This window comes from Felis catus, chromosome D2 (assembly GCF_018350175.1).
Source record: "Felis catus isolate Fca126 chromosome D2, F.catus_Fca126_mat1.0, whole genome shotgun sequence".
Lineage (NCBI taxonomy): Eukaryota > Metazoa > Chordata > Mammalia > Carnivora > Felidae > Felis > Felis catus.
Window position 1 is genome coordinate 29,076,480 of NC_058378.1, and position 21,585 is coordinate 29,098,064.

A 21,585-nucleotide genomic window follows, 5' to 3' on the forward strand; every position below is an offset into this window, starting at 1 on the left:
TGTGGAATAAATTACTGTACAGCCATTAAAAAGAGAGTAGGATAGCTCTTTCTGTACAGTATGGAAAGATGTCTAACATGGATTATCAACGTTTATTTATTTTTGGGACAGAGAGAGACAGAGCATGAACGGAGGAGGGGCAGAGAGAGAGGGAGACACAGAATCGGAAACAGGCTCCAGGCTCTGAGCCATCAGCCCAGAGCCTGGCGCGGGGCTCGAACTCACAGAGCGCAAGGTCGAACTCGCAGAGCGCAAGATCGTGACCTGGCTGAAGTCGGACGCTTAACCGACTGCGCCACCCAGGCGCCCCCTAACATGGATTATCAAATGAAAAAGGAAGTTTGAGAAGAGTATTAAAGCACTATCACTTTTGTGTACTTTTTAATAGTGTGTACATTTGCACCTATAATTTTTTTCTTTAAAAAGATGGTGCTTTTCTTTTAAGGGAGGGGAGCTGGGCAGATACAGAAGAGAGGCTTTTAGTTTCAGTTTATACTTTTCTGAACCAGGTTTGTACCAGGTCAATGTATTCATTCCACCATTTTTGATTTCTCGTTATGCTTTTTAATATTTACAAAGAGCAACTACCATTTGTTTTATTTACATATGGCCATTGAATAAAACCTTTAAAAATGCATAGTGCAAAATATATAGTAGCAATCACGTAGAACTTTTTAACAAAGTTAAAGTTCTTTACACCTCAAGACTCGCTGAGTCAGATGCCCAACCTCAGGACCAACCAGGTCAGAGAAACACCCAATCTCCTCAAGTCTGAGAAGCCTCACCCACTCTGGGACTACAACTCCCACAAGACACAGAGGGATTAGAGGGAAAGGGGCATCTTGGGAAGTCCCAGTTACTTCCGGCCTCTCGGAGCCATCCCTCCGGAAGTGCTTGTGGCTTCTGTCTTGTTGGGGTTTTTTACAAATGCCTAGTCTTTAAGTGGGAAAGAAAAAACAGCTAAGGTCAGCAAGACAAAAAGGAGAAAAGTTGGAAGGTAAGAGACCACAAGCCTCAGAAGCGCTGAGCGAGAATAAAAATTAGGCAGTCTATGGGGTGCCTTAGTGGCTCAGTCGGTTGAGCGTCTGGCTCTTGGTTTTTGCTGTGGTGGGTTGCAGCCCGGCTTTGGGCTCTGAGCTGACAGTGCGGAACCTGCTTGGGATTCTTTCTCTCTCCCTCTGTCTCTGCCCCTGCCCTGCTTGCTCGCTCTCTCTTTCTCTCTCTCTCTCTCTCTCTCTCTCTCTCTCTCTCTCTCTCTCAAAATAAAGAAATAAATAAATTTTTAAAAAGAAAGGAAGAAGAAATTGGGCAGACTATAGGTGAGCTCTGGGCAGCCCCTAGAGTTGTCCTCAGACTGGCCGCTCTCCTGCCTCTCGCTTTTCCTTACACTCTCGCGCCAAATTTCTGTCCTGCTAAACAAAATTGGCACTTTTTCCTTGCGGTTTTCTGGAACTCGAGCTTTCAAGGCACTAAACCCAAGTTCCAGAAACTGCTTGCAACCCTTCGTCCTGATTTCCCACAACGCAGGCCCCCATCCCCCTGCTTAGGCTGGGATCCTGGACACCATTTGTGCCCTGTGATAAAAAGGCCTCGATTCGACTTAGCTCCTAGCTTTCAACTCCTGCTCCTCAGAATCTACTGCTCCGTTCCAGCATGCGATCCAGCAGAAATAAACGGAGCCTGCCAGGACCTTAGACTCCAAATATGTCAGCGTCACCAATTTGTAAAACAACCTAATAAAATCCTTCCCTGGCTGTGAGAACAAAATAGCATTTTGAGACAAGTACAGGATATGTTAAAACAGAGTATTTTTTTGTTAAGTCAGACATCGAATAGAATTTGTGAAAGAGTCCTTCAAAAGGCTGTTGAAACATTGCTTTGAAGTTATAATCAGTGATCCCGTTGTTAAAATGGTGTGTAGGGATATGGATGGTGGTGGGGAGTTTGTGTGGAAAGAGGGTATGTGGAAACTACTCAATTTTGCTGTGAAACTAAAATTCTAAAAAGTAAAGTTTTTATTAATTTAGAAAAATAATAGAACAGAAAATATAAAAACCACCATTATGGGGCTCCTACTGTATGCTAGTGGTAAAGCTGCTTTGATTGCTGCTGTGTCTGACTCTTGAGCCGATTGTGAAGAAAATACATAAAAACACTACATCAAATTACCTGGCCAGAATTTTTGGCCTATTGGAAAATGCACATGACAGGGGCGCCTGGGTGGCGCAGTCGGTTAAGCGTCCGACTTCAGCCAGGTCATGATCTCGCGGTCCGTGAGTTCGAGCCCCGTGTCAGGCTCTGGGCTGATGGCTCAGAGCCTGGAGCCTGCTTCCGATTCTGTGTCTCCCTCTCTCTCTGCCCCTCCCCCGTTCATGCTCTGTCTCTCTCTGTCCCAAAAATAAATAAACATTGAAAAAATTTAAAAAAAAAAAAAAAAAAAAAAGAAAATGCACATGACAAGGCTGTTAGGAGACCTGATTTCTAGCATCAGCTCTCCACTGGCTCCTTGTTGAGCCATACTTCCTTGACTTCCTTGAGCAATGATTCTCAACCTTAAAGGCTCATGCAAATGATCTGGTGACCTGGTTAAAGGCCAACTGCTGTTTCAGGATATCTGGGTGAAGGCTGAGATTGTGCATTTTTGACCATGACCCAGATGAAGTCCCTGTTGATCCAGGGATCACACTCAGAATAGCAAAGGACTTGAGATCCTTTCATGCTCTGACACTCACACTCGGTAGTTCTTTCCCCTCTAACCTTAGTGCCTCTACTCTCAAGGAATTATTAAAGGATCTGTCAAAAAGGAGAGTGACTAGCGGCACGTGGGTGGCTCAGTTGGTTGGGTGTTGGACTCTTGATTTGGGCTCATGATCTCAGGGTTCGTAAGATCAAGCCCCGCATCAGGCTCTGCAGTGATGGCACAGAGACTGCTTGGGATTCTCTTTCTCTCCCTGTCTCTCTACCCCTTCCATGCTTGTGCTCTCTCTCTCTGTCTCTCTCTCTCTCTCTGTCTCTCTCTCTCAAAATAAATTAAAAAGAAAAAGGAAAGGGGCATTACTAAAAATTCCTATCTTGAGGCAAAATTAAAAATAAAAAATAACTATTTAAACTATGCTAGTAATGCCTCTAGAAAGATATACAAGTAAGAGTACTTTCCTTCAGAGAGGAGGACTAGGTGGCCCAAGTACAGGCATGGTGGGTTAACTTTACTATATACTTTCATACTTTTGGAATTTTTACTAAGTGTGTATTTTCAATTAAAAAAAATTTTTTTAATGTTTATTTATTTTTGAGACACAGAGAGACAGAGCATGAATGGGGGAGTGTCAGAGAGAGAGGGAGACACAGAATCTGAAGCAGGCTCCAGGCTCTGAGCTCTCAACACAGAGCCCGACGCAGGGCTCGAACTCACGGACCGTGATATCATGACCTGAGCTGAAGTCAGACGTTTAACCGACTGAGCCACACAGGAGCCCCAATTTTTAAAAATTACTCATTTTAATGATCATTAAAAAAGTGGTTAATATGCCATTTGTGAGTAAACAAGTCACTAAATTATTGGTTTGCATCTATTAACATAACAGATTAAAAACAATTTTTTTAATGTTTATTTTTGAGAGAGACAGAGCATGAGCAGGGGAGGGATAGAGAGAGAATGAGACACAGAATCCGAAGCAGGCTCCAGGCTTGGCTGTCAGCACAGAGCCCGATGTGGAACTCAAACCCATGAACCATGAGATCCTGATCTGAGTGAGGTCAGATGCTTAACCAACTGAGCCATCCAAGTGCCCGTAACAGATTTTTTTTTAAGTTTACTTATTTTGAGAGAGAGCACAAGAAGGGGAGGGGCAGAGAGAAAGAGGGAGAGAGAGAATCCCAAGCAGGCCGCTGATCTAGGGATCACACTTGGAATAGCAAAAGACTTGAGATCCTTTCAAACTCTGACACTCACACTCAGCAGTTCTTTCCCCTCTAACCTTAGTGCCTTTACTCTCAAGGAATTATTAAAGGATTTGTCAAAAAGGAGAGTAACTAGGGGCACCTGGGTGACTTAGTTGGTTAAGCATCCGACTCAATTTTGGCTCATGATCTTAGGGTTCATAAGCTCGAGCCCTGAATCAGGCTCTGCAGTGATGGTGTGGTAACTGCTTGGGATTTTGTCTCTTCCTCTCATGCTCTCTCAAAATAGATAAATAAGCTTTTTTTTTTTTTTTTTTTTTTTTTTTTTTTTTTTTTTAAAAGAGGGGCGCCTGGGTGGCTCAGTTGGCTCAATTTCTATATAACCGGCTCAGGTCATGAACTCAGGTTCATGAGTTCCAGCCCTGCATGGAGCTTGCTGCTATCAATGCAGAGCCCACTTCAGATCCTCTGTCCCCCTCTCTCTCTGCCCCTTCCACGATGGTTCTCTCTATCTCAAAATAAATAAATAAACTTTAAAAAAAAACGGCGCGGGGGGGACAAAGTGAATTGTTGGAGAAGCTATGTAGAAGCAGTGAGCTGATCAAGAAGGGAGAGAGACATAATTTATCCAGGTGGAGAGAAGACAGAACAGTATAGGCCCGAGAAAAGACTCAGAAGAGATGGTGACCAGGACCCTGGATATTTAAGCCATGCAGTTGCAAGACAACTGAACCGTAGCATTTTCCTCATGTTTTAATTTTAAAATCTGATGATTTTGCTGGCCCCTGCTTCATGATGTACAGGCGGTGATTGTAAAAATAACTGTAGCGATTTTGGGGTTTTCTCCACCCACCATTTAGCAAGAATTATGCAATTTCAAGAATTCAATCTTCTGAGTAAGTCAGTTTCATTAAAGTTTTTTTTAGCTCTCCTGCTGTGAAACAGCCACCAGCACTACCTCGTGATTGCCACTAGAGGGACTAGAACCAAAGGAATCATCAAGCTTCACTGTATTAGATTCCTACTGCATACTAGATTCTTACTCAACATTCTGCATTTTAAGAAACACTTTTTTTGAAGCATATTTCTTATTTATGCATTTTTAAATACTTTTAAAAATCAAGGCTCCTCTGAAAGATATAAAATTTAAAGAGTACTATTGACCATTATCCCCAATACCCACCAACAAAATAGCCACTTAATAATGTTGATTCCTTTTTTTTTCCTAATGTTTATTTATTTTTGAGATAGAAAGAGCGTCAGCAGGGGAGGGGCAGAGAGAGAGAGAGGGAGACACAGAGAATCCAAAGCAGCTCCAGGCTCTGAGCTGTCAGCACAGACCCCAACACAGGGCTCAAACTCTCAGACCGTGTGATCATGAGCTAAAGTCTGATGCTTAACTGACCAAGCCATCCAGGCGCCTCTATAATGTTAAGATGTTTGTGTGTCCTTCCAAATATATTCAATTTCTATATGAATATATGTATTATTCTTTTTTTTTTTAAGTTTATTTATTTTGAGAGAGAGAGAAAGCACACAAATGGGGGAGGATCAGAGAGAGAGGGAGAGAGAGAATCCCAAGCATGCTCCATGCTGTCAGCACAGAGCCTGATGCGGGGCTCAAACTCACACACTGTGAGACCATGACCTGAGCTGAAGCCAAGAGTCAGACATTTAACTGATTGAACCACCCAGGTGCCCCAAACATATGTATTATTCTTTTATTTAAAACCGTGATCTATCTTCTGACTACCACTGTGACTTTATCTCCTACCACCTTCCCCCTGTTATGCAGACTGTATTACAGATCTTCAAACTTGCCAACTTGTTTCAGCTTTAGGACCTTTGCACTGACTATATTATTTTCCTGGACCACTCTTTTCCCACATTTTTCTCATTCGGGTGTCAGCTTATTTGTCACTTCCTCAGGCTTTTTGTGACATCCATCAAATAAATATTCCCTACCGAAGTCAGTCTCTGTTACCTTTGTTTATTTATGTGCTTGCATACTTATGCACTACTAAAATGTAATCTTTATGACAGCCAGAGCCATAGCTGCCTTGTTTACTTCATATCCCTAGATTCTAGAACATAAATTAGGGACTCAAAAGGTATCTGTTAACTGAATAAATGAAAAAGTGTTGTACATGCTATTCTGCAACTTGTTTTTTCACTTAATATATCTTGTACAGGTTGTATTTTACTTTTTGTGGATAAGCTTTATTCTTTTATTTCAGTTATATTCTGCATTTAATTTTTTAGATATTCACATGGCTCAAAAATAAAACAATATAAAAAGGTATTCAATGGAAAGTCTTGCATTTACTTCTACCATCTACCTAGTTCCCACTCAACCAGATAATCATTTATATTCATTTATTGTGTATCCTTCCTTATGCAAATACACATATACTTATTATTTTCTTCCTTTTTTACACAAAAGAGTGGCAGGTTATGTATACTGTTTCTATACTTCATTTGTTTAACCAAGCACAAACCCAGAATTTATATATGGATTTATAATTTATTTTACTCAATTCTCTATTAATGGACGTTTAGTTTTCAATTTTTAATCACTGTTTTCAATTGTAATCATTGTTGCAATAATTATTTTCATGCTCAATAAATGTACAGTAGAATAAATTCCTGGAAGTGGAATGACTAAATAAAAAGGTGTGTGTATATTGAATCATGAGCGATCTTACCAAACTTCCCTCTGAGAAAAGATTGCCTCAATTTATATCCCCACCAACAGTGTACAAGAGCACTAACTTCCCCACACTCTTTCCCATCATAAGTATTATTGACTTGAAAATATTATTTCATCCAATCTGATGAATGAAAAATGGTTGCTCATTGTTTTGATTCTCATTTCTTTAATCATGAATGAAGTTGAACACCTTTTCATATTTTAAAAATAGTTTTGATACACATTTCACATGCCATATAATTCACCCACTTAAAGTCTATTTAGTATATTCACAACCATCACCATAATCCATTTAAAAATTTTTTTTTTAATGTTTATTTTATTTTTGAGAGAGAGAGAGCACAAGCAGGGGAGGAGCAGAGAGAGAGGGAGACACAGACTCCAAAGCAGACTCCAGGCTCCGAGCTATCAGTGCAGAGTCCAACATGGGGTTTGAACTCACAAACCATGAGATCATGACCTGAGCTGAAGTCAGACACTTAACCAACTGAGCCACCCAGGAGCCCCACCATAGTCCATTTTAGAATATTTGCATCACCTCAAATAGAAACCTGCATCCTTTTGTTTTTGTTTTTAAGTGAGTTCTATGCCCAGTGAGGGGTGTGAATTCATGACCCTGAGATCAAGAGAGTCACATGTCCCACCGACTAAGCCAGCCAGGTGCCCCAAAACCTGTATCCTTTAGATATTAGTCCCTTTCCCCCTGTTGCCCCAGGTCCTAAGAAACCACTAATCTCCTTTCTGTCTCTACATATTTGCCTTTTCTGGATATTGCATATAAATAGAATCATATGTGTTTTTTTATGACTAGCTGCTTTCACTTAGCATAATGTTTTTAAGATTCATCTATGAATTCAGCATGTATAGTGATTCATTCCTTTTTATGGTCAAATAATATTCTGTCATGTGGATATACATTTTTTAATCCACTTGCCATTGATGAACATTTCTGTTGTTTCCACCGTGTATTTTTATAGCAACATACAATTTTAGAGCAGCCAAGGACCTTAGGATTGTGAAGATGATACTACATTTAGCGAATAGTCTCCTTAACTACTGAGTCATTTCTGGTGGGTAAAACATTAGGCTGGGAAACACAACACTGAAAATATCAACCTTGCCACAGCAGGACTCTCTGTGTAATTTTAATGTTTCTTTTCTTTGAGCCTTAGTTTGTGTATTAGCTCAGGCTGCCATAATAAAATACCATACACTGGGTGGCTTAAACAACAGGAGTCTTTTCTCATTTCTGGAGGCTAAGAAGTCTAAGATCAAAGTGACGGCCAGTTTGGTTCCTTGGTGAGGAACTTTTTTCTGTCTGCAGATGGCCACCTGCTCACAGTCCTCATGTGGCAGAGAGAAGGAGCTCTAGTCTCTTAGTCTTCCTTGGAGATACTAATCCCATCATGGGGGCTTCACCCCCCTAATTACCTAATTACCTCCCAAATACCCTACCTCCAAATCTCATTGCAGTTGGGCATTAGGGCTCCAATGTGTGAATTTGGGGGGAGAGAGAGGGCACAAGCATCAGTCCATAACAGTTTCCCAAATTTAAACCCACTTCTACCTACACATCAACTAAGGAAGAACGAAATAGGATCAAGATCTTGAATTTCTTAGAGAAATGGTTACCCAAAAAAAGGAAGTGGAAGAAGCTAACTAATGAAGAAATAGGATAACTTCTACATAGTTCCTGTGGAGTATATACCTCAAATATGAATCATGCTGAGATGTCTGTCCTTGAGTTCTTACGACAGACTAAATTAAGCAGTTAGACTTGTAATAGATAATTTACTAAATAAGGTGATTTAAATGCAATAAGCATTCGCGTGGAAGATCACCTAAGAAGTATCACAAAATGCGGAACCACAGGCTATGCCTACTGTAATAGTATTTCTCAGCACTGGTATTTTGAATTTTTTTTTAATGTTTATTTGTTTCTGAAAGAGAGAGAGAGGGCGGTGGACAGAGGATCCTAAGCCAGCTGGTGGCAGCGAGCCCCAGTGTAGGGCTCGAACTCACAAACTATGACATCATGACCTGAGCCGAAATTGGAAGTTCAACTGACTAAACCACCCAGGTGCCCCAGCACTGGTACTTTGGATGACACAAGGTTAAGACTGTCTCATGCATTGTAGGATATTTAACATTCTGGTGCTCCAAATTAATAAATGCCAATAGTGGTCTCCAATTATTGTGACTATGGAAAATTCCCACTTACTATTTCCAAATGCTACATGGGGGTGAGGTAGTACTGATGAAATATTCTAGTCCAGCTCATGCATTATATAAATGAGGAAAACAGTCCAGAGAAGTCATTGAGCCAGATGATCTGACTTCTTCCCAAATGTTCTTTCCATTGTTGTATATAACACTTGCTCCTCACTCTCACTACTCAAAGTTAAAGGAGGAGCCATTCTCCACTGAAATCCTACCCTTACTTGCCCACATCTTTCTTGCCTTTCCTTTCTATCCCTTTTTTCTCATTTTTCAATACAATAGTCCAGTTAAACCATTTCATCCATTTATTTTAACACATTTATTGGACACCTAATATGTTTCATGTTCTGGGCTAGGGGCTAGAAACACAGTAGTGAACAAAACAGACATGGCCACCACCCTTGTGGATAAACTGAAAGAGATGAACAATTTTAAAGTAGAATAAACGCATATAGATATATAATTATTAATTGTGATAGTGACAGAAATGAAAAGAACAAAGGGGAAGCTAATTTGGAATTGAGGCACAAGGGAATACCTCTGAGAGGAAGTAACACTTAAGATGATGCCTGAAGGCCAATAGGAGTGAAGAGGAATACAGCTGAGCAAAGACCCTGAGTTGGAAGGTGCTGGGAAAGAAGGCCTTTGTGGATAGAACACCATTATAATGAGCACGGGGTAGAGTTGGGAGACAGTGCTGGAGGACTGACTGAGAGGGATACAGGGCCTTGCTGGCCACAAGGAGGAGTCTGGATTTTATTCCAAGAGTAAATATCCAATTGGTGTCTTAAATTTTCAGTATATGTGCTGCCAAAGTGAGCACTGTGTCTTAAATTTTTAAAGAGCAGGGATGCCTGGCTGGCTCAGTCAGAAGAGTATGTGACTCTTGATCTCAGGGTCATGAGTTCAAGCCCCACGTTGGGAGAAGTAGAGATTACTTAAATAAATAAACTTTAAAAATAAGTAAATTTTAAAAGATCACTGTGATAAAGCTCATGATGTGAGATTCCATTTCAGCGAAGTGCAAGAACTGACAAAACTGATGTAGGATAATAAAAAGAAGAGCAGTTCCCTGATGAATGGGGAGAGTGGGAGACTGAAGGGCATAAAGAAACTTCCTGGGGTGATGATGGCCATATGGATGTATTCATTTATCAAACCTCATCAAAATGTTAAGCTAATATTTGTGCATTTTACTGTATGTACTTTTTACCTCGATTAAAAACACAGAGGTCATTCTGGCCACAGGTACTTTACTGAAGCAGCTTTGTCAATGGCGAGTTGACAAGCCAAGAAAGAATTCAGAGCCAAACTCTTAAACAAACAAGTGTTTAATAGCAATTCAAACAAAGGTACATTCTGGAGACGAAAAGTGGGCACGTCCAAAGGTGGCAGATTCCCCAAGAGGGATCAGGACTGTTTTTCTTTCTTTTTTTTTAAATTATTATTTCTTTTAAAATGTCTATTTATTTATTTTGAGAGAAAGAGAGAGAGAGGGAATGGGTGTGTGTGCGTGGGGAAGGGGCAGAGACAGAAGGAGAGAGAGAATCCCAGGCAGGCTGACAGCACAGAGCTCTATGAGCGCCTCGATCTCACAAACCTGGACATCATGACCTGAGTCAAAATTAAGAGTCCAAAATCAACAGTTGGGCACTTAACCGACTGAGCTTTTATTATTTCTTTTAAAGCAGTCTCTATGCCCAGTGTGGGCTAGAACTCACAGCCCCAAGATCAAGAGTCTAGGGCTTTACCTACTGAGCCAGCCAGGTACTCCTTTTTTTTTTTTTTTTTTTTTTTTTTCTTAAATGTTTATCTTTATGCTGGGTTCAAACCCTCACACCACGGGATCATGACCTGGCTGAAGTCAGGCACCTGACAGGCACCCTGCCAGGTACTCATTTTTATGTTTAGGTAGGTTTTGGGTCATACTGAGGGTGGTTCTTGACCAAGGTTGCAGCCAATCAGCTAAGGGACTCCTCCTGGTTGAGAGGGGCAGTTTGGAGCCCTCTGTGGTCTATGTCAGAAGTGTCAAGGCAACTTCTCCCCGCCCACCCCCCCCCCCCCCCCCCGGCCCCAGGGTGTAGGGGGTAAAAACCACAATGTAAATATATCATAATGAAGCTATAGGTTACTGTAGAGTTGTGATCCTAGGGAAGACCGCATGCATCTTTTGGAACTTGGTTTCTGCCCTTTTACCTGTCGGATAGCATTTCTTCCTCTTCATATCTAACTAACTGCGTAGTCTATCAGTATCAGGTTCAAACTACATAAAATTGAGGTTATAGACTTTCTTTAAATGTTTATTTATTTTGAGAGAGAGGGACAAACCAGGGGAGGGGCAGAGAGAGAATCCCAAGCAGGTTCCATGTGGAGGAGCCCAGTGCGGGGCTTGGACCCACAAACTGCGAGATCGTGACCTGACCCGAAACCAAGAGTTGGATGCTTAACCTTAACCTATGAGCCACCCAGGCGCCCCATAGACTTTTTTTTTTTTAACCCAAGGCCCAGAAAGATTAATAAGTTAGACTCTCTCAGGCCTCAAAGAACCATTTAGTTCATTTAAAACTACTTTGCTCTAAAAGGAAGGGGGTGGGGGGAGGGAGTCAACTAGTAAATATGAAGAAATACCTTCGACATAGTTCCTGTGGAATGTATGCTCCAATTATCAATTATGCCTAACACCACATCTACTCTCGAGTTTTTACTGCAGACTAAATCCAACGTTTTGACTTAGAATATGTTAAATTCATTGAGTGTCTGCCTGGAAGTTAAGACTTGGGCTTCCCAGTTCTCTACAAAAGTGCCCATCAGTGGAGCTTCACAGGATACTGGAATCAGCTGGGCAGCTTTAAAACTATTACTGCCTGGAACCCCCCACCCCCACCCCACCCGGATATGTCAATGTAATCAGTCTGGGGTCCAGCCTCAGCATTGAAATTTTTAAGCAGTCCAAGGCCAGAAAGTAGCCAAGGCTGGAAACAAATGCCTGGGCAATTCCACCTGGATTTCTTTCTTCTATCTTTAAAAAGACTCCCATCAAAGATTGACTGAGCATTTTTGCATAATAAGGGCCCTACAAACTGCCATTGCCTTCTATTGGATTATTTAAAGAAAACTTTAAGATTTAGATTTTGATACCTTCCCAATCCCAAGTCTCAAACTGTTTTAGTGCTGACCTGGAATCAAACCGCTCTCCAGTGCCCTATCCCCACTTTTGGGGCTCTGAGGCCCAGATTACATCTCCCTCTCTGGATATAATCTGCTGGGGGTTCAGTGCCCCATTCCCCTTGGCAATGCACTAAGTTTGCTTTTGAGTGTGTTTTCTGATTGACCTCTTCCAGCTTGCTAAGTTGAAGGTTTTTTTTGTCTCCCATATCCAGCTCTCTTTGGCCTAAGAGGGAAGGAATTAATGAGAGAACAAACCCTTCCTCCCTCCTCTTTGCCCAGAAAGCTAGATGGGAGAATAGGGGAACTGCAAATCCCAGTTCAATGGGGTCAGTACAGACCAATTACATTGAAGCCTCAGGCAAAGCAAAACTACCTCCTCTGTCCTGTTGTGGTTTATTTGAAGGCACATTAATGTTTGCCCCCACATTCCCCTCAAAAAGTCTCCCTCAACTTGTTCAGGATTTATGAAATTTCCTCATTTCCATCATATCTGTATAGTGTCCCCAGAGACTTAGTTCATCACAATACTCATTTGTTGGGCACCTACCAAGTGCCAGGTTAAAACATTTCCAAGTCCCGATATTTAATTTACAGAATAAAGTGCTCTCTGTAAAACACATCCAACTATGTACAGTACTGTTTTTTTTTTAAGTGTATTTATTTATTTTGAGAGACAGAGAGTGCAGGGGAAAGGCAGAGAGAGAGAGAGAGAGAGAGAGAGAGAGAAAATCCCAAGCAGGCTCCTTGCAGTCAGCACAGAGCCCAACATTGGGCTCGAACTCAAGAAGCGTGAGATCACTACCTGAGTCAAGATCAAGAGTCAGCCACTTAAGCAACTGAGGCACCCAGTACACCCAGTACCTTTGTTCCTTGGACCGTGCAAATGCACTGTTTGAGAATTTGTATTGTAAAATGGTGAAATCCTGTGATTAAATGTTCTTTTGAATATGTAAATATGGATATAATGCAAACTTCCTAAGTAAAAAATTCAAGAATAGCATGATTTCAGAGCTGGGGAGCTGAGTCCATTGCAAATATTGTTGATACTTTAGCTGCTAAACAAAAAATATTTCACCACTGACCTTTATCCAAATTAGTCTTGAAAAATGTGATGTTTGAATTGACGTGAGATCTTCAGGAGCACGGATGTTGTTTAAAACAAAATACATAATCCTATGTTTGAATTTTCTGTACATGAGTCCATTTTCCCATCTGAACTGTGAATTCCCAAAACTCAGGAACCTGCTTCTCATATCAGCATACCCTTCCCCCAAGTACAGAATGTTTACATGAGGTAGGTGTTTAATAAATCTGTGTTGGATTTATAGTGCTTAGAGAATGGTTCATTTCACATGGTAATTTCTGAAGTAATGTGGTGGTTAAAAGATGGCCTCTGGGAAATAAATATACTGGAGAATTATGAAGCAACAATCTGACGGGTTATCCTGCCCTCTCCAGGCAGAGGGACACCATTTCTGGCAGACCAGAGTCTCTGGAGCCCATTGAGAGGCCATTATCTACTTTTCTATTACCTGCCTCACCCGGTGTTAAGGAAAGGGAGGAAGAGAAGAATAAAGATCATGAGATACAGTCATTGACCAGGATTAACTCATATCCTAGGGCTGAGGTCTTCAAACTGGAGTACTGGAAGACTTGACAGGGAATATGTAGGTATATATAATTTAAGAAAATTATATGCCCATACCCTCACCTATACCTTTTGGTAGCCTGATTCAGGCTATCCTTCTCCATTTCCTTTTCATGACAGCTTTCATACTTACAAAGAAAAGTCACGCCCACCTTGGTCCGCAATACTACTGCAGTGTAACAATGTCCCCAGTGTGACAACTTCTAAGATGCCATACAAATGGACAGTAGTTGGAAATGGACCAATTTAATGTTTTATCAAGATGCCATAAGCCCTCCTTAGCTTCCTGCCTTTTCCAGACTTAAACATATTTCTGTTAAGGGTGGATCACTGATTTATAAATGGGGTATACTGGCCTTGGGATGTTCTGAAATCAGTGTGGACAATGGGAGCAATGGTAATTCGTGTTTAACCTAATTTCTTTCATCCTTCAGCTATTGTCCAAGAATGTCTTTTCATGAAGGAAAGTCTGAGAAAAGCAAAGAGAACTTCAGTTAGAAATATTGAAAGGTTTAAAATAGCTTTAGTATGAATTTAAGTTTTAAAAATTCTCTTTTGTCTATTACAGCACTAATCCCCAGGATGTGTCATTAGCTGGAAAGAAAAATACAGTTGAGTAGCTGAAGTAATGCAGGTTAGTAAGGCTGATTCTTTTAAATATAACTAGAAATTTTCCTTAGAATGCCTTTTTTTTTTTTTTTTTTTTTTTTTAAATAAACACTCCACCAAATGTGGGGCTGGAACTCATGACCGGGAGATCAAGAGTCACATGCTCTACTGACTGAGCCAGCCAGAAGAACCAAATTTTTTGAGTTTTTGACACTGTATAAAACCTATAGATAAACATTTTACGTAACTTATTTTAAATTTTCTTTTAGGGTTTATTTTTGAGAGAGAGAGCACGCAAAAGTGGGGCAGGGGCAGAGAGAAGAGAACAGAGGATCCGAAGCAGGCTCTGTGCTGACAGCAGCAAGCTGGATGTGGTGCTTGAACTCACGAACTGAGAAATCTGAAGTTGGACGCTCAACCAGCTAAGCCACTCAGGTGCCCCTTATGTAACTTATTTTCGATTCTGTGTTGTGGATTATCAAATACCATAGTTACCACATGTCTTATTAAATCATATCAAAAATACTTCTTCCATCTGTATAAGTTTCTGATGTTGCGTAAAGTTACCATGAACCACACACTTGGTAGCTCTAAACAGCATACGTTTATTATTGCAGTTTCCATGGTTACGGAGGTTTTAACTGAATCTGCTACTCAGGGTCTCACAGTCTGCAGTCAAGGTGTACTCTGGGGGGTTGGTCTCATCTGAGGCTTGGGGTTCTATTTCAAGCTCACTGATTGTTGACAGAATTCAGTTTGGCAGTTGTAGGACTGAGGAGCCACCTTTCTTGCTGATGACAGCTGGGATCCACTCTGTTCCTAGAGGCCCCTGCAGTTCCTTGTCAGGTGGCCAGCTCACAAGGTGGCCAGGTTACCTCTCAGAAGCCAGCTCACTCCAGTGAGCTAAAACGGGTTTATAGGGGGGCGTCTGGGTGGCTCAGGAGGTTAAGCGTCCAATTCTTGATTTCTGCTCAGGTCAGGATCTCATGTTTTGTGAGATCAATCTCCCCTTCCGGCTCTGTGCTGGCAGCACAGATACTGCTTGGGATTCTCTCTGTCTCTGTCTCTGTCTCTCCCTCTCTCTCTCTGCCCCTCTTGCTCATGCTCTCTCTCTTTCAAAAATAAGTAAACTTCTAAAAAATTTTTAAACATGGTTTATGCAATGTGAGTTAATCAAAGGAGGAGCTATCCTGCATATTCATAGGCCCCGCCCATACCTGGGAGAAAGGATGATAGATACAGAAGGGCAGATATTCTAGGGAATATCTTAGAATTCTGCCCTCCCCCCCACCATCTTCATCTCATTCCCATTTTTAAAATGTTTAGAGGTGCCTGGGTGGCTCAGTCCATTAAGCATCCAACTCTCAGTTTTGGCTCAGGTCATGAATTCACAGTTTTGTGGGTTCCAACCCCACATCAGGCTCTGCACTGACAGTGCAGAGCCTGCTTGGGACTCTCTCTCCCTGTCTCTCTGCCCCTCCCCAGCTCATTCTGTCTCTCTCAAAATACATAAACTTAAAAAAATTTTTTTTAATGAAATGTTTAAAAATTTCTGCCTTCTATTACCAAAATACAAAATTGTATTTTAGTGGCTACAGCAGCTGATTAATTTTTAGCATGATATAACTTCTTTTTGCTACAATACACAGGGAAAATGTGACGATGGTGTCTAGAAAAATTAGCAGAATAATTTAGGATCCATATTTAACTAATGGAATTATTTCATAATCCTTATTTAACTATTCCTTCAAAACTATATCAGAGACCAATATGCATATATAAATTTGCTTAAGAATGCCACATTTTTATAAATAATTTTAGCTGTATATTATATTGTATTATTATAAATTAAGTAATAAAAGCCTTAGATAAGGATCATGTTGAGGCACCTGGGTGGCTCAGTTGGTTAAGCATCTGACTTTGGCTCATGTCATGATCTCATGGTTTTTGAGTTCAAGCCCCATATTGGGCTCTGTGCTGACAGCTCGGAGCCTGGAGCCTGCTTCAGATTCTGTCTCTCTCTCTCTCTGCCCAACCCCTGCTTATATCTGTCTGTCTGTCTGTCTCTCTCTCTCTCTCTCTCAAAAATGAGTAAATGTTAACAATTTTTTTAAAAAGATCATGTTTTATCATCATAATAAAAAATAGATTAATTTATATTACATAAAAGTTGATTTAGTCTTATTTGGTTGCTTTTAATAATCTATTTAAATTATACATTCTTAGAAAATTTTTTTCTTGAGGGGCACCTGCGTGGCTCAATCGGTTAACCATCGGAATTAGGCTCAGGTCATGATCTTACAGTTCATGAGTTTGAGCCCTACATAGGGCTCTGTGCTGACAGCATGGAGTCTGGAACCTGTTTGGAGTTCTGTGTCTCCCTCTCTCTCTGCCCCTCCCCTGCCCCTGCTCACACTCTGTCTCTCTCTCTCAAAAATAAATATTTTTAAAAATTGCAAAAAATTTTTTTCTTGATTAAATTTATCATTTCTGAATCAGCACCTGACTTAAACCCACAAAGTTCAAGGGAGAATATCCTCTTCCAGAAAGTAATGTGCTTCCTAGAACAGGGTTTTGGCTGCTTGGAATTTCACCAGTTACCTGCAGGTGATATTTAATCTTCATGGTGATTTTTCTTTCATAAGAATATGGTAAATTAATTGCAATTTTAATTATCTACTTTATTTCTTTTCTATACTACTACCATCATAAATTTAAGTGATGTATTAATTTAACTATTTAGTGGATTTGCAGTCTAACTAATACACACACACACACACACACACACACACATATTTTAAAATAATCTCTATTCCCAATGCAGACCATGAGATCAAGTGTCGCATGCTGTACCGACTGAGCCAGCCAGGTACCCTTAACCAGCTTATATTGTAATTATAATTGCAAGAGATGCTATATTTCAAAATATCACCTACCACACACAAAAAAAAAACAGTTTTCTCATGTGAATGCCTTCTGTATGAATGATGAGTGGTTTATTCCGCAAGTTCTATGTGGTCAGGAATTGTATATTTCTTCTCCATGTTCATACCCATTTATGCATCATTATGTACTTGGTTGATTTTTTTTTTCTTTTCTTTTCTTTTTAAGTAATTTCTGCATTTGACATGGGGCCTGAACTCCAGACCTCAAGATCAAGAGTCACATGCTCTACCAACTAAGACAGCCAGGCACTCTGTATCACATTATGTATATAGTGGATACTTTGTAGTATCGATGAAATGATCAATTGAAGACTAAGTAAAATATATTTACTTTTTAATATACTTTTTAATGTACTTAAAATATACTTTTTATTTTGTTTTATATTTTATGAAATATACTTTAATATACTTAAAATATAAAAATATACTTTTTAATGTACTTAAAAAGCTTATCACCAAATAGGTGAGATAATACAAATGCACAAATAACTATTATGATGCAAGATGTGTAAAGTAAAAAATATCATGTACCAGTTTCTATAGAAACAGAGAGAAATATTCAAATATGAAAATAAGTGAAGATTTCGGGGCGCCTGGGTGGCGCAGTCGGTTAAGCGTCCGACTTCAGCCAGGTCACGATCTCGCGGTCCGTGAGTTCGAGCCCTGCGTCAGGCTCTGGGCTGATGGCTCGGAGCCTGGAGCCTGTTTCTGATTCTGTGTCTCCCTTTCTCTCTGCCCCTCCCCCGTTCATGCTCTGTCTCTCTCTGTCCCAAAAATAAATAAAAACGTTGAAAAAAAGAAAATAAGTGAAGATTTCAAGGTAGAATTAATATTAGTGGTAAAGGAGATTTAAAAAATAGGTCCCAGGGTGCCTGGGTGGCTCATTTAGGCATCCGACTCTTGATTTCATCTCAGGTCATAATCTCACGGGTCCATGAGTTTGAGTGCCACATCAAGCTCCATGATAAAAGTGTGAAGCTTGCTTGGGATTCTGTCTCTCTCCCTCTCTCTCTGCTCCTCCCCCATTAATTCTCTCTCTCTCTCTTTCGCTCTCTCTCTCGCTCTCAAAATAAATAAATAAACTTTAAAACTAAAAAATAGGCCCCAATAAAGTTTTAAATCAAACATATTTGATATTATTTGAACCAATAAAATTAGGTAGAAATGTCTGAGGGCTCCATAAAAGAGGTGTAAGTGGCAAAGATGTTTCTGAGAAAACATTATCACCTGGATTTCTGTCCATTTCTTTATTCTTCAGGGGCTGGCCTAATAATCACAGCATACCTTGAATTCGACATGTCTTTGAGCTGAGTCAGTGCCTCTTCAGAAACCCACAAGGTAAGCAGAAAGCAGATCGTTCTGATCCATTATCTCTCAAGTATGGGGTAATTATTTTGAATGAGTAAATACCATGCTTCCCAGCATTAGGAATTGGGAAAGATAGAAGAGAATATTACTCATCTTAGTTTTCTCCTTTGGGTTTCTGACTCTTCCTTTGAGGCAATAGTACCAAAACTTACTTGGCTATAGGAATGATTATGAACTTTATGATTCATTAAAAAAAACATTTATTGAGCTCCAATGTTAATGCTAGACATTGAGCGAAAAGCTGAAGCCAAAAGTGAAAAAAAATAGGTGGTCATTGACCCTACAGAGTGGAAAAGAGGAGACACTCATTTAAGTTTTTTTTTTATTAAAAAAATATTTTTTAACATTTATTTTTGAGAGAGAGAAAATGAGCATGAGTGGGGGAGGGGCAGAGAGAGAGAGGGAGACAGAATCCGAAGCAGGCTCCAGGCTCTGAGCTGTCAGCACAGAGCCTGATGCGGGGCTCAAGCATGTGAACCATGAGATCATGACCTGAGCCAAAGTTGGACGCTTAACTGACTGAGCCACCCAGGTGCCCCCTCATTTAACTTCTTATAATATTATTAAATATCTTTGAAAGTCTTGTTATATTTTAAATAAGTTATTTAGAGATGTAATAGTTTGTATTTTAGTAATTTGTGAGTTGATCTTATGAAGCATGAGTGATCAAGTGTTTTTTTTGTTTCTTCATTTATTCTTTCTTTTTCATTGAGTTATCATTGACATATAATGTTATATTAGTTTCAGGTATACAACTTGATAATTTGATATGTGTATATATCAGAATATTATGAAATAATTACCATAATAAGTCTTGTTAACATCTGTCACCTACACATTGTTACAGATATTTTTCTTGTGATGAGAACTTTTAAGATCTGCTCTCTTAGCAACTTCCAAATATACAATGCAGTATTATTAACCATAGTCAACATGCTGTACAATACATCACCCAAGACTTATTTATCTATTTTTTTACTGTTTATTTATTTTTGAAAGAGAGAAACAGAGAGTACAAGTGGGGGAGGGGGAGAGAGCGGGAGAGAGAGAGAATCCCAAGAAGGCCTGGCATTGTCAGCATAGAGCCCAATGCAGGGCTTGATTTCACAAACCATGAGATCATGAACTGAGCCGAAATCAAGAGTCAAACACTTGACTGAGCCACCTAGGCACCCCAGTAGTGTGGTTTTTAGAATGTAGCAAAAGCTACAATTTCCTCAGGAAAATGAGGTTAGTTGTGAGGTTCAAACAAGAACCATGAGAAGAGGCTTAGAAACTGTGAAAGGTACTAATCACCATTAGTAGTAGTAGTATCATTATTAGACCCTGTTTTAGAGCCTCCCCTAGTGGTAATGACTGGGAAGTGTTTAATATATTAAATATAACTATATGCTCAACCGACTGAGCTACCCAGGCGCCCATAAATATAACTATATGCAATATACTTTACTCGGAAGACAAATCAGCATTGTCTTCGATAGTATCAAGAATGGCATCAAATTTGGGGCACCTGGGGTGGCTCAGTCGGTTAGGCATCCGACTTCAGCTCAGGTCATGATCTCACAGTCTGTGAGTTCAAGCCCCACGTCAGGCTCTGTGCTGACAGCTCAGAGCCTGGAGCCTGCTTCCGATTCTGTGTCTCCCTCTCTCTCTGCCCCTCCCCCGCTCATGCTCTGTCTCTCTCTGTCTCAAAAATAAATAAGAACATTTAAAAAAATTTTTAAAAAAAGAATGGCATCAAATTTGGGGCACCTGGGTGGCTCAGTAGGACAAGCGCCCAACTTTGGCTCAGGTCATGATCTCACCATTCATGGGTTCAAGCCCCGAATCAGGCTTTGTGCTGACAGCAAGCAGCCTTAAGCCTGCTTCAAATTCTGTGTCTCCCTCTGTCTCTTCTCTGCCCCTCCCCACTTGCTCTCTCTCTCTCTCTCTCTCTCTCTCTCAAAAATAAATAAAACATTAAAAATTAATTTTTAATTTTTTTTAGGTTTATTTACTTTGAGAGAGACAGAGACAGTGCAAGTGGGGGAAGGGCAAGTGAAAGAGAGAGAGAGAGAGAGAGAGAGAGAGAGAGAATCCCAAGCAGGCTCCACATCTCCAGTGCCAGAGCCTGACATGGGACTTGAACTCACTAGGCAAGATCATGACCTGAACCGAAACCAAGAGTTGAATGCTTAACTGACTGAGCCACTCAGGGACCCCACATTTAAAATTTTTTTAATGTTTTATTTATTTATTTTGAAGGAGAGAGAGAGAGAGAGAGAAACAGAGAGAGCATGCCAGCAGGGGAGGGGCAGAGAGAGAGGGAGACAGAGGATCCGAAGTAGGATGCTTGCTGTCAGTGCAGAGCCCTATGTGGGGCTCCAACTCATGAACCATGAGATCATGACCTGAACCAAAATCAAGAGTCCAAGGCTTGACTGACTGAGCCACCTAGGCACTGCTAAATTTTTTAATTTTTAAAAAAATTTAAGCATAGCTGACACACAATGTGACACACATTACACTAATGCAATTAGTTTCAGGTATACCAGATAGGGATTCAACAAGTTTGTATGTTACATTATCCTCACTACAAGTATGGCTCTTATAAAATGTTCTTACAATAGTTATCGCAGTGCATATGAACATAACTTCTTGTTGAGAAATGAAGACGTTTTCTGAAAGAAAGTAAATCCAATTTTGCTGGTTAGATTGATAATGAGGACTAGCTTTGAAACTTCTTTATGTGTTGGGAATTTTCTATACCTATACTGACCAACACGGTAGGCTTTACCCATGTGTACCTAAGGTTAACTGTGGAATTGAATTTTTTTAAGTTTATTTGTTTATTTTGAGAGAGAGAGAGCGTGCACACACACATGCAAGCAGGAGAGAGAGAGAATCTTATGCAGGCTCTGTGCTGTCAGCGCAGGGCCTGATGCAGGGCTCAGACTCATGAACAATGAGATCATGACCTGAGACAAAATCAAGAGTTGGATGCTCAACCAACTGAGCCAACCAGGTGCCCCTGGAAT

The 21,585-nt window shown here is 40.4% G+C and overlaps 1 protein-coding gene across 9 annotated transcripts in view; it reads left to right on the top strand.

Moving 5' to 3' along the window:
* Nucleotides 1-841: 841 nt before the first annotated feature.
* Nucleotides 842-21,585, top strand: part of SIRT1 (sirtuin 1) — a 65,165-nt gene continuing 44,421 nt past the window's right edge. For 3 of the 9 annotated variants that reach the window (XM_045039843.1, XM_045039848.1, XM_045039849.1), the window contains exons 1-3: nt 842-997; nt 14,215-14,280; nt 18,459-18,538. The gene's annotated coding sequence lies outside the window, so the exon portion shown is untranslated. Of the gene's footprint in view, nt 998-13,919; nt 14,044-14,214; nt 14,281-14,636; nt 14,691-17,064; nt 17,125-18,458; nt 18,539-21,585 lie in introns of those variants that run through there. The other 6 variants (XM_045039844.1, XM_045039850.1, XM_045039846.1 and 3 more) reach the window with 5 other exon arrangements.